General features: G+C 45.0%; 1 protein-coding gene across 1 annotated transcript in view; it reads left to right on the forward strand.

Annotated features, from left to right (window-relative positions):
• Positions 1-297: 297 nt before the first annotated feature.
• SERPINE2 (serpin family E member 2) overlaps positions 298-13,901 on the forward strand; it is a 44,467-nt gene continuing 30,863 nt past the window's right edge. The window contains exon 1 of the mRNA XM_075268873.1: positions 298-397. The gene's annotated coding sequence lies outside the window, so the exon portion shown is untranslated. The remainder of the gene's footprint in view (positions 398-13,901) is intronic.

Here is a 13,901-nt window from a genome sequence, read left to right on the forward strand (position 1 = left end):
TTGTGGGTGGACTGACATGGGTAGTACCAGTAAGCCCTCTGCTTGTACCCTGAAGTGTAGCATCTCACAGGGTTCCTTAGAATAGTTAACTCAATGACACAGACTATTATGTAATCTCATGTATACCTTTCCATCAATATTTTCCTAAGTACCTGTATTACGTAGCAAAAGATTACAAAATGTAACATTTCCCTTTCCTTACAAAGGTCTCCAAGTTAAAACAGTAAGGGGTTGTGTCAGAGAGGAAAGGCAGGGTGGGTGGACTTTAATAACCTAGAGGTGGGGGGAGGAGGAGGAGGCAGAAAGTGAATGGCTGGAGGAAAATCACAAGAGAAGCATCAGTTGTGTGCAAAGCTTCAAGCCAGGCGCAGGAGACAAACTGCAGCACAACAAGGAGGTGAGAAAGCTTCTTTACGTGTTAAGTTGCTGTCTGTGTCTTAAGATGCTTAAGAATGTAAGCAATCTCTGTGTAGTCTGGGGTCCTCTGTGTCATCTCAGGAAAAGCTACTTCACATTAACTATTTCATTGATCAGTCTTATTTCTTTCTTTTGTCTATGATCCAGCCTCCTGATATACAGAGTACTGAAATGATGTAGTAAATCTGACTTTTTCATGTTATTCACAATTAAATGTGACAATAGTTTTACACAGGACTACAGGGAAACCTGCTAACAAGGTGTGTGAATGAAGGCTTAAAACAATTCCAGCACTGCTATATCTGTATCCTATTCCTTATAGTCAGCGCGTCTGTGACTTAAGCTTATTGACTATTTTTTTGGCTGTGGTTAGCTCGTGCTAATAATTGGGTACAATGGTGGATAGACTTGAAGCCGAGGGGTTAGGTCTCCATTAAGATTTTTGGAATCTGCCCCTTCTGTCTTTCATGTGTCTAAAAAGTTGACTATATGTGTGACTGGTTGGGTGACAGTGGAAGAATTGCTTGAGCAAATCTGTATACTGATGTAAGGACTAACCCAGCTGAGAGACTCGGTGTGTGGTCAGAGCCTTAGGGCTGGACTTTTAGAATGGCTGTCCAGGGTATAGCAACCATTGTAATGGACTACTGCCTCAACTCTGAAGATGGGCTCACAATCCGTCAGCTAACCTATTGCAATGGCTGGATACAGCATAGGAGAGGACCATTCTCCAAACCTCATCCGGATACTGCCAACTGTGCTGTATACAGGTATGCCTTCACACAGCCACACAACTGCTTTCAGGAAAATACACTGGTCGGATTCATTGCTGGAAATTTAACAGCATGTTCACTATATGTGACCAAAGCCCAAAGGGTCACAGCACTTTAATATGGACCTTTTTTAAGGCTGGGGTCACAAAGCATCCTTGGCCATGTCTCTTATTGTGCAACCAAGAGGTCGCTGTGTCGCCTGCAACTCCTTCACTCATGTTAGTGAATGGGGTTGCACCCTCGGGGTCACAGTACAACGCAATTCAGTAACATGTGTGAAGGAGCACAAGGCGACATGGCAATCTTATGATGTTGTTGCCAAGTAGCCCTAGCCTAAGATCTGGCATTAGGCTATTGCTGCATCCTCGCCACCTGTATGTCATTTCTATGTAACTGAAATACCACAGGCTTTGGTGGTGCACACTGTGTACTGACGGCTATTATAACTGTTCTCTAGTCTGGGGCCACAGGTGCTTTCCCTTATAAGTTTTACATATCCCTTTATTTTGCTGAAAATCGGCTTGTGTTTTTAATGGCAGTATGGAGTAGTGCATGTTGTTATGTAGATCACCTGTATGCTAATGGATATTAAAGCAAAAGTTTTCAATTCAATAGTGAAATATACAGTAATGTTCTCGTTATAATACAGTAATATATAGTTCTAGTCATTGCTGCCATTAAAAACTGCATGCAGTTCTTTAGCAAAAAAAGCACCATGTAAACAAAGCCTTGGTATATCATACTCCTTGATTCCAGGCTTTTGCAATTACTGGCCTTATTATCAGCAAAACTTCAGTCTTTAATGGGAAATAGCCTGAAATTACTCAGCATTTCAGTTACTTGTATACCTGTGGCCCCAGAACTGAGCGCTGTTATAACTGCATTTAGTTACAGAGTGTCGCTCTGCCCCTGGGTAAAGACTCCTTATGTACAGAATGCAGATTTAAAACTGTAAGGGTGGCGACGCACTGGTATTCAACTATACTCAGTATCCTTATGGGCATGTGAGAGAGAACCCACAAAACATAGGAAAAACATGCAAACTCCATGCACATGTAGCCCTTGGTTGGATTCGAACCCAGAACCTGCCCTGACAATACAGCCCCTGCAGTTTGGGTGAAGACAAGCTACGTACCAGTTATAACTGCACACAATTCTGAGGCTACAGGTGCCATGACTAAAGGGATGTTTGCACATAGGAATTTGATGCTGAATTTTTCAAGCAGAAAACTTCTGCTACAGGAATTTGAAGCAGATTTATTTTTTTTCTTTTTGAGTCAGTTCAGACTGTTTTTTACTGCTGATTTTGAAACTTAATCCGCCTCCAAAAAAAGCCTCCCAATAGAACAGTAAATCCAATGTACTCTCGCCAATCCCTGTGCCCATGTTTTCCAATTCTTATTTAGCCATACTTGCCGACACTGCAGGGTGGATGTCTGGGACATGGCGGACATCACCGCCTCGTGCATTCACCAATGGGAAATTGGCAGTGGAAGAGTCCTGTGTGCAGCCATGTGTTATTTGTTGTGTTCACACAGTTAATGCGTTGGTGATGTGAGTATGAGCAAATGGTGTACGGCCAGACGTAGCCGACAACACAATATGGATTTGCGGCAAAGCCATGTACTGTGATGGTTATCTCAGCCTTCATGTGAGGCTATATGCTGGTCTTAGGTTTAAACAACTCACAGATGAGGTTTTATTGAAATCTGGTCTGTGCAACTTTTTAGTCTTATGGTGACTGACAAATCCCACTGACTATAACTTGGTCTGTCATTTTAAGGAAAAAAAAATGGCATCACAGTTAGTGGTTTGCTCCAGCTTTTTTTTTTTTTTTTTTTTTTTTAATGCAATTTAAACTAACAAAACCTCCAGTCTGGATGTGGAGATAGTGTGATTGCCCTTGACCGGTAAACCTGGGACTTTTGGTACCGGCATGTGATAAATTCATAGGAAATGGACAGGAATGATAGCCAGGAAAAAAAAACTTTATTTCATAAAAGGCACAAACTGCAAACCAATATAGAAGATACCTAGACCTTCTGTTCTTGCAAAAGTTTTTTTTTTTCTCTTTCCTTTTCGCCTGGGCTTACTAATATGATGTCCTAGATAACATCTGTAAAGTGTGTGCATTATGTTGGTGCTATGTAAGTAAAAATAAAAAATGATTGGAATTAATATCTCCTCCTACACTTTGCATTTTATGCATTCATTGAATCAATTGACATATCTGTCCATTATACCAGTTCTATTGAGTCTAAAAGGTTGTAATCCTCCTATGTGTCACATGCTAATTGGCCAACTTGGATTAATTCTGATGACTTATGCTGAGCTCTGGTGACAGGCTCACTTTATCAATCCAGCCCTATAGATGGGTTAGGGTTTCCTGAATGCTAGGGTTTTCCCCTTGTGAATTGGTGCCTCTATTGCCCAGATATTGCAAATGAGCTCTTTGGAGCAAAGGCGACACCCTCATTGCTCCTAAGAGGAAAGGTCATTATACATGGACAACTGAGGCATCGATTCACAATGGGAAACTCTTTTAGGTTCGATTTCAGATGAATCTATCTGCTGGTCTGAGTTGATATGTTGGGTATTCTGATGACAGACAAGCTTTAAATTATGACAAATAGCTCTATTGCCTTTAAAGCAGAAATAAAATATATGTGTTTTTGATTTAAATGTTTTTTTTTTTAAAAAAACAAAACAAAACTCAATAGACAAATTGTACTTGTACAAACTTCCCATAAACTCCTTCACTGTGCAAAATGAAAAAGGGTCTGATCTGTGACCCGGGTAAAGAGCTATCGGTCCTGGTACCGTAGCTCTTTACAGTCAGAAGGGCATTTCTGACAGGCTCACTGACAGTCGTGCTGTACATTGTGAGCGGGGAGGAATACCCCCTCCCTCTGCTTACAGTACTGGTCCATACACGAGTATTATCAGGAGGTGAGGGGGCGTTCCTCCCCGCTCACACAGAACAGCACTATAGGGGCTGCTGTGGAGAAGGATGTTCCTGACAGACTGTCAGGAACGCCCTTCTGACTGTAAAGAGCTACGGTACCTGGACCAAAAGCTCTTTACCCGGGGCACAGATCGGGAAAGCCGACAGTGTGCTGAATTCAGCGCACTGTCGGCTTTCCAGCAGTATATAGAACTGCCTGTGCCCAAATCCATGAAAGGTCCTCTTTAAGGATTTTAGATTTTGGGTACCCGCTGATCCAGAGTTTTATACTGACTAATTTTTTTTTTTTTTTTTTTTGTTCCCCACTTCCATCTGACATGGGACAATTGGCATCAGACTCATTGGGTTTTTGCCTTCCTTGGTATCAACACTGTAGGGTTATTGGTTGGACTTGATGGATCGGTGTCCTCATTTAACCTTAAAAACTTACGTCACTATGATATCCTTTTATTGCAAGTTCAGATTTCATGTCCATTGACTAATAGAGAGAGCATGACAACATATGGCATTTTGGCAAATACAGGGACCAGACATATCTTTTTCAAGACTGGTGGAGGAATTGGGAGCTGTTTGCCAAATAAGCATGACAAAGGTGCGCCAAGTCGTTCTTGTATTATCCTAAATAAAGACAAGACTCAATATTCGGATTAAATCGGCCACAGCAGCCGTATTTATTGAGAACATAAATTATTAAAGTTCCAACAATTTCATAAACATATCCCCATCCCAAGAATTTTCCATAAAACATCCTCAATACCTATCCCTAACTGTATAACCACTGAATCCCATTACCTGACTAAGAAGGTCCTCGAGGCCCACAAAACCAATCGATATTGACCCAAAACATAGCCTTCAGCACCATAAAGTCTTACCCCCAGCCGTTCTACTAGCTCGAGGGCACCAAGCTATTATAGCTCCCTTGTGCTTCTCTTCCCATCCACATTCCTAAAATTCCCAAAATTACTGTTATTCCACAAATGGCCTGGGGGTCCAGCCCCTCCCACGGGGCCCCCCCCATCCCCACAATTTTTCCATGCCTCACCAGCCTCGAGGACCACCCTGCCAACGGCTACAGTGACAAGAAGGTTCCCAAACCATCACTAAAAAACAGGGAGGGTGGGCGGGGGCTGTTGACTGATCAGCCTCTTCTCCCTGACTGGCAGGAATCTTCCCGCCCTTGCCCTTTATACCGTCCCTCCCCTCCTCCGCTCCTCCCCTAACGGCTCCCGATTCAACCCTTTACATTCTTTCTCTTCACTCCTGTCTCCCTCGTCATGCGGCCTCCCTTTCAAGGCGGGCCTTTAGTCTGGCCATTCTTTCAGACTGCAGCTACTTAAAGAGCATCCACCCCCCCCCACCCCCCCTTCCCCATGACAGTATTCTTCCATAGGCTTGAAGAGGACCTTTCACTTTTCTGGAGCACATGTGATGAATTCAGCGCACTGTCGGCTTTCCCGGTCTGTGCCCCCGGTGAAGAGCTATCGGTGCCGGTACAGTAGCTCTTTGGGCATTTCTGACAGTCTGTCAGGAACACCCCTCCTCACAGTAGCATCTATTGCGCTGTACTGTGAGGGCAGTGAGGAACGCCCCCCAGTACTAGTCTATGGATGAGTACTATCAGGAGGGGAGGGAGGCGTTCCTCCCCGCTCTCACAGTACAGCACTATAGGCGCTGCTGTGAGGAAGGATGTTCCCGACTGACTGTCAGGAGCGCCCTTCTGACGGTGAAGAGCTACTGTACTGGCACCGATAGCTCTTCACCTGGGGCACAGATCGCAAGAGCCGACAGTGCGTTGAATTCAGTCGGCTTTTCAGCGGTATATAAACTGCATGGGCCCCAAAGGTCCTCTTTAAATCATTTGTCCAAAACTTGAAAAACATTGCTGCTTTCAAAGACCACAGCTTATATAGGGTATTGCACCTAAGCTTTATTTACTTCATGAGACCTGACCCATGGACGGGTGTGGTAAAGTGTCTGAAAGTAAACAGCCATGTTTTTCTAGGCAGGGATAACCCCCTTTAGGCTAAGGCCCAACATTGCGGAAACTTGCCTTTTTTTTTTTTTTCTTTGAGCCATTCAATTCCTTGCACAAATGAAATGGCTATTAAATCACTTCTATGTTGTTGTAGGGTCAGTTATTGGCGTAGTGAATGTATCTCTTTGTGTAAATGTGCAATCTTGCTGCAGTGATGCCACCTACTAGTACATATGGCTGCACAGGTGCTCCTGGTGTCATGGACGCTGGGGGGGGGTAACAAAGGTTGTACTTGAAGAGGTTCAGCCATGCCTCGGGTACATTGGACAGCTCATTTGCGTTTAAGAGCCCCTCACTCTCTAAATCTTCTTCCCGCAATATAGTTGTTTACCACACCAAACTATCGGGAAATTTTTAGACAAAGTAGGCTTGCACATAGTACATGACCGTCCTTATGTCCGGTAACCAGTGGTATTAATGTACTGAAGAGACAGTGGCATAACATGGAAGGTGCAACTCCGCCTTATACGACGGTTCCAAATGGGACAATATGGTCCAGAAGACATCCAGAGACATCAAACTTGACATATATTGACAACACAATTGACTAGGAGGGTTTTGCCGATACAGTTCATGGGTGATGGAGTAGCAGCAGAACCTAAACTGATGAAGTGGCAAACACCATTCTATTTATAGTGTACACCCAGTATAAAGCTGTAGCCAATGCAGGATTGTATAGCAGAATTTGTCCACCTAACCTCAGCCGCAATAGACTTCTCAGCCTGTACAAAGTTTGTAAAATGTCTTGGGCTGAGGCCCCATGTTGTGGAAACGTAGCTTTTTTTTTTTTTTTTTTTTTTTTTTTTTTTTTTGCGGTTTTTTTGAGCCAAAGTCTGCAGTGGCTTGAGCAGAAGAGAGAAGTATAAGAGCTTCCTAGGTATTCCCCATTCCTTGTTTAGCCACTCGTAGGTTTCACTCAAAAAACGCAGCAAAATCTGCAACAAAAGAAGCTGCGTTTTCTAAACGTGGAACCCTTAGCCTTAAGGAGGAAACGGGACCTCGTCACTCATTGCAAAGAGAATATAACATTAACTACCTGTATACACATCAATGGCAGATAAAATACAGCTCAAGTAAAGTGCACTAGATAAGTATATGCCCAGTAAACACAGGTAGACAATCATCACATGCGAAACATAAGATCATTACAATAAAATGTCACGGGTTGTAGGAACCTTCTGAGCCCCAAGTTGTCCAGATAAGCTTCTGGCTAAGCAATTACTGGAGTACTTAGTCTAAGCTTATCTACATACGGATTAAAAGTTGATTCTTCCAGTAGTAAGATTGCACTTTAACACACAAAAGAGCCCGTACAACTGCATATGGGATGGTTCAGAAGTCCTTGTTGTGGTGGTAGACTCCCCTTGATGGCTTTTGATAGCCTCATTAAAAATGATCTATTTTGTTTCTGAACGTCACGAAACTCTTTTTGGCTTTTCACCTTGGATTTCAGTTTCAGGTGGCCTTTTTTTAAAATGTCAATACTGGATGAAAGTGAATAGAGCGTGTGTACTGGCCTGGAATGCTACGACGTCCATTGTGATGTTATACGCAAATATTTGTTATTTAAGGAATACTAAAAGGATGGAGGAATTGCCTCTTTGTTCTTGTCCAGGGTCACACTAACATCAGTCTGCAAACACCCGCAAACACTTTAAATGCTAATTTCACATTTAGAATTTGAGCACGTCTCTACCACATTCTGGAAAGCCAGCAAGGCCATCATTTCGGTTTACTTACTTCTCACTTGTTTACCGCAGGAACGTGGAGTTTTATGTTTTGTACCTCATTAATTAAGAGGAGAGAACAAATGTTTGCAGCGCTTCTTCACCTTGCAAATCTGCCGATTACTGTAGGATTTACTAGGCAGTATTAGAGTCTTACCTGGGTTCTAAAAGTCTTGTACCAGAGGAGAACAGGGAATCTTTCCTTGCTGCTATTTCACCAGTGATTACATTTTTTTTATCATAGAGGCAGATTTCCTGTGGACACTGAAAAACAAATGCATATTCTACAATTTTAGCTTCCATTTAGTTACAGGCAGCAAATACAACTCATCAATAGAAAACTTATTCATTGCACAGCCGGCCCTGTTGTCAAATATTCGATAAATTAATGTCTCAAATTTTTACATTTATTTTTAATTTACCATATCACTATTTTCAAAAAATCCAAATAGGTAAAAAACACACTCTAATTCCTGCTAATTTTCATTCTAGCCACAAATCTAAATATTGCTGGGTTCACACCAGCGTTCAGTCTCCATACTTGGGTTTCCGTCTTCTGCCAGCAGAAGACGGAAACCTGTGTGGCTGTGAGTGCTGGTGAGCGTTTTGTGCTCTCCACGACGAAACCTTTTTTTTTTTTTTTTTTTTTTTAAAAAAAACTGGACACAAAGTCCTGCATGTCTGACAAATTTTGGGGTCTGATTTTTTTTTTTTTTTTTTTCCCAGCAATCACTTTATTTACATAACACATTACATTAGAAGATAACACCACTGACCCATTATTGCATTGTCTCCTGACAGTAGATGACTATAGATGACTATAGCTTATATACTACTTCTCCCTGTTATTTTTTTATTTATTTAACTCCTTAAAAGCTGGGCACCAGATTATTGCTGTCTATGTTCTTGGCTATAGTGTAAAGTATATCACTAAGGCCCGGTTCACATTCGCATTTGGGTCATTCCGTCCCCCCTCTCTGCATGAAAGATGCGGAGAGTAAAATCCTGTAAGCAGCATTTTCTCTCTGCATTTTTTGTGCGGAAACCACACAGACCTCATTATAGTCTATGGGGTCCACGGGTTTCTCGAGGTAACCACTTTTTTTTATTTTTATGCAGATTAGGTTTTTGTTTGGGTTGGGGGGGGGTTTCCAAGCGGACTCTCCAAATGGAAACCCATGTGCAGATGTGAACTGGGCCTTAATGTAGATGGAGATGCTTAGGCCAGATGGCAGCTCCATAATCATGTACAGAAAATAGAATTTGAAAAAAATTTACAATTTGAAAATAAAGAGAAGAAAGAAATGATAGTTTTCACTCTTTTTTTAATAAATAACGTTAATTAATTGTTGTATTAATTTTAATGGCCATGCATGCTTCCTTGGAAATTATGGGGAAAAAGAATGCAAGTTGGTTCTCATCTAGTGTTCACCTTTCCTCTGCATTGACAAGAACCCTGAGACTGCTGTCTGCAGATGGGCGTCTCCTCCTTTTTGGAAGAGATACATTAGTTTGATTTATATCCTAAGTCATATTCCACATTTTCTTTATAAGTCAGACATGTACAGCACTTACAAGGAGCTACCTTTCAAGCAGCAATGGCGCTGGAGAACTAGTCGTTTTATGTATTTGATGTGGCATAAAGACTAGAGATGAGCGAACAGTGTTCTATCGAACTCATGTTCGATCGGATATTAGGCTGTTCGGCATGTTCGAATCGAATCGAACACCGCGTGGTAAAGTGCGCCATTACTCGATTCCCCTCCCACCTTCCCTGGCGCCTTTTTTGCTCCAATAACAGCGCAGGGTAGGTGGGACAGGAACTACGACACCGGTGACGTTGAAAAAAGTAGGCAAAACCCATTGGCTGCCGAAAACATGTGACCTCTAATTTAAAAGAACAGCGACGCCCAGCTTCGCGTCATTCTGAGCTTGCAATTCACCGAGGACGGAGGTTTCCGTCCAGCTAGCTAGGGCTTAGATTCTGGGTAGGCAGGGACAGGCTAGGATAGGAAGGAGAAGACAACCAACAGCTCTTATAAGAGCTAAATTCCAGGGAGAAGCTTGTCAGTGTAACGTGGCACTGACGGGCTCAATCGCCGCAACCCAGCTTTCCCAGGATCCTGAATGGAATACACTGTCAGTGTATTCCCGTATACCCGATATATACCCCGATACCCGTTCCAACGGTGTGCCCCCCCACCTTCACCCCAGAAATACCCTGCAAGTCCCCTAGCAATAGAATTGGGGCTATATACACCCACAATTTTTACTACTGGTATACAGTGCCATTGTCTGACTGGGAATTCAAAGAATATATTGGGAATACAAATACCCTCATTTCTTGCTACTGCCATATAGTGCCAGTGTCTGACTGGGAATTCAAAGAATATATTGGGGTTACGTGCACCCACAATTTTTACTACTGGTATACAGTGCCATTGTCTGACTGGGAATTCAAAGAATATATTGGGGTTATAAATACCCTCATTTCTTGCTACTGCCATATAGTGCCAGTTTCTGACTGGTAATTCAAAGAATATATTGGGGTTACGTGCACCCACAATTTTTACTACTGGTATACAGTGCCATTGTCTGACTGGGAATTCAAAGAATATATTGGGGTTATAAATACCCTCATTTCTTGCTACTGCCATATAGTGCCAGTTTCTGACTGGTAATTCAAAGAATATATTGGGGTTACGTGCACCCACAATTTTTACTACTGGTATACAGTGCCATTGTCTGACTGTGAATTCAAAGAATATATTGGGGTTATAAATACCCTCATTTCTTGCTACTGCCATATAGTGCCAGTTTCTGACTGGTAATTCAAAGAATATATTGGGGTTACGTGCACCCACAATTTTTACTACTGGTATACAGTGCCATTGTCTGACTGGGAATTCAAAGAATATATTGGGGTTACGTGCACCCACAATTTTTACTACTGGTATACAGTGCCATTGTCTGACTGGGAATTCAAAGAGTATATTGGGAATACAAATACCCTCATTTCTTGCTACTGCCATATAGTGCCAGTGTCTGACTGGGAATTCAAAGAATATATTGGGGTTACGTGCACCCACAATTTTTACTACTGGTATACAGTGCCAATTTCTAACTAGGAATTCAAAATGCGCAAGGCTCCCGGAAAGGGACGTGGACGAGGCCGTGGGCGAGGTCGGGGGAATGGTTCTGGGGAGCAAGGTAGCAGTGAAGCCACAGGGCGTCCCGTGCCTACTCCTGTGGGGCAGCAAGCATTGCGCCACTCCACAGTGCCAGGGTTGCTTGCCACATTAACTAAACTGCAGGGTACAAACCTTAGTAGGCCCGAGAACCAGGAACAGGTCTTGCAATGGCTGTCAGAGAACGCTTACAGCACATTGTCCAGCAGCCAGTCAGACTCTGCCTCCTCTCCTCCTATTACCCAACAGTCTTGTCTTCCTTCCTCCCAAAATTCCGAAGCTTTACAGAACAATAACCCAAACTGTCCCTGCTCCCCAGAGCTGTTCTCCGCTCCTTTCATTGTCCCTCAACCTGCCTCTCCACGTCACGATTCCACGAACCTAACAGAGGAGCATCTGTGTCCAGATGCTCAAACACTAGAGTCTCCTCCATCTCCGTTCGATTTGGTGGTGGATGACCAGCAACCCACCCTCATCGACGATGATGTGACGCAGTTGCCGTCAGGGCATCCAGTTGACCGGCGCATTGTGCGGGAGGAGGAGATGAGACAGGAGTTGGAAGAGGAAGTGGTGGATGATGAGGACACTGACCCGACCTGGACAGGGGGGATGTCAAGCGGGGAAAGTAGTGTGGATGTTGAGGCAGGTGCAGCACCAAAAAGGGTAGCTAGAGGCAGAGGCAGAGGTCAGCAGCTTAGGCGAAGCCAGGCCACACCCGGAATCTCCCAAGATGTTCCAGTTCGTACCCAGCCCCGAAAAACTCCCACCTCGAGGGCACGTTTCTCGAAGGTCTGGAGTTTTTTCAAGGAATGCGCCGAGGACAGATATAGTGTTGTCTGCACAATTTGCCTCTCGAAATTGATTAGGGGCTCTGAGAAGAGCAACCTGTCCACCACTTCAATGCGCCGTCATTTGGAATCCAAGCACTGGAATCAGTGGCAGGCAGCAACGGCAGGACAAAGGCCGCCTGCCGTTCACGCCACTGCCACTGCCTCTGCCACTGCCTCTGCCACTGCCACTGCTGACTGTGCTGGCGATGCACTCCAGAGGACGAGCCAGGACACCACTTCATCTGCCTCCGCCACTTTGTTGACTTCTACCTCATCCTCCCCTGGTCCTGTCTTATCTCCTTCTCCTGCACCATCAAAGGCACCATCAGGCGTTTCTTTACAACAACCCACCATCTCTCAGACATTGGAGCGGCGGCAGAAATACACTGCTAACCACCCACACGCGCAAGCCTTGAACGCCAACATCGCTAAACTGCTGGCCCAGGAGATGTTGGCGTTCCGGCTTGTTGAAACTCCCGCCTTCCTGGACCTGATGGCAACTGCGGCACCTCGCTATGCCGTCCCTAGCCGTCACTACTTCTCCCGGTGTGCCGTCCCCGCCTTGCACCAGCACGTGTCACTCAACATCAGGCGGGCCCTTAGTTCCGCGCTTTGCACAAAGGTCCACTTGACCACCGACGCGTGGACAAGTGCATGCGGACAGGGACGCTACATTTCACTGACGGCACACTGGGTGAATGTAGTTGAGGCTGGGACTGCTTCCCAAACTGGCCCGGTGTACCTCGTCTCCCCGCCTAACATTCCTGGCAGGGACACGAGAAGAACACCCCCCTCCTCCTCCTCCTCTACCGCCTCCTCCTCCGCCACCGCCTCCTCCTCCGCTGTTAGATTGACCCCAGCTACGAGTTGGAAACGTTGCAGCACTGGCGTTGGTAGACGTCAGCAGGCTGTGCTGAAGCTGATCAGCTTGGGGGACAGACAGCACACTGCCTCCGAGGTGAGGGATGCCCTCCTCGATGAGACGGCAATATGGTTTGAGCCGCTGCACCTGGGCCCAGGCATGGTCGTTTGTGATAACGGCCGGAACCTGGTAGCAGCTCTGGAGCTTGCCGGACTCCAACATGTTCCATGCCTGGCCCACGTCTTCAACCTAGTGGTGCAACGTTTCCTAAAGAGCTACCCCAATGTTCCAGAGCTACTGGTGAAAGTGCGGCGCATGTGCGCCCACTTTCGCAAGTCGACAGTAGCCGCTGCTAGCTTAAAATCTCTCCAGCAACGCCTGCATGTGCCACAACACCGGCTTTTGTGCGACGTCCCCACACGCTGGAACTCAACGTTTCAGATGTTGAATAGAGTGGTTGAGCAGCAGAGACCTTTGATGGAATACCAGCTACAAAACCCTAGGGTGCCACAAAGTCAGCTGCCTCAGTTTCACATCCATGAGTGGCCATGGATGAGAGACCTTTGTGACATCCTACGGGTCTTTGAGGAGTCCACAAGGAGGGTGAGCTCTGAGGATGCGATGGTGAGCCTTACAATCCCGCTCTTGTGTGTTCTGAGAGAATCCCTGATTGACATCAGGGATAACTCAGATCACACAGAGGAGTTAGGGATAGCATCCGATCCGTCACAGCTGGAGAGTAGGTCCACACATCTGTCCGCTTCACTGCGTTTAATGGAGGAGGAGGAGGAGGAGGAAGAAGAGTTGTCCGATGATGTGATGGTGATACAGGAGGCTTCCGGGCAACTTCGAATCGTCCCATTGTTGCAGCGCGGATGGGTAGACATGGAGGATGAGGAGGAAATGGAGATTGAACTTTCCGGTGGGGCCAGAGGAGTCATGCCAACTAACACTGTGGCAGACATGGCTGAGTTCATGTTGGGGTGCTTTACAACCGACAAGCGTATTGTCAAAATCATGGAGGACAACCAGTACTGGATCTTTGCTATCCTTGACCCCCGGTATAAAAACAACATCTCGTCTTTTATTCCGGTAGAGGGGAGG

This window comes from Leptodactylus fuscus, chromosome 3, assembly GCF_031893055.1.
Source record: "Leptodactylus fuscus isolate aLepFus1 chromosome 3, aLepFus1.hap2, whole genome shotgun sequence".
Classification (NCBI taxonomy): domain Eukaryota; kingdom Metazoa; phylum Chordata; class Amphibia; order Anura; family Leptodactylidae; genus Leptodactylus; species Leptodactylus fuscus.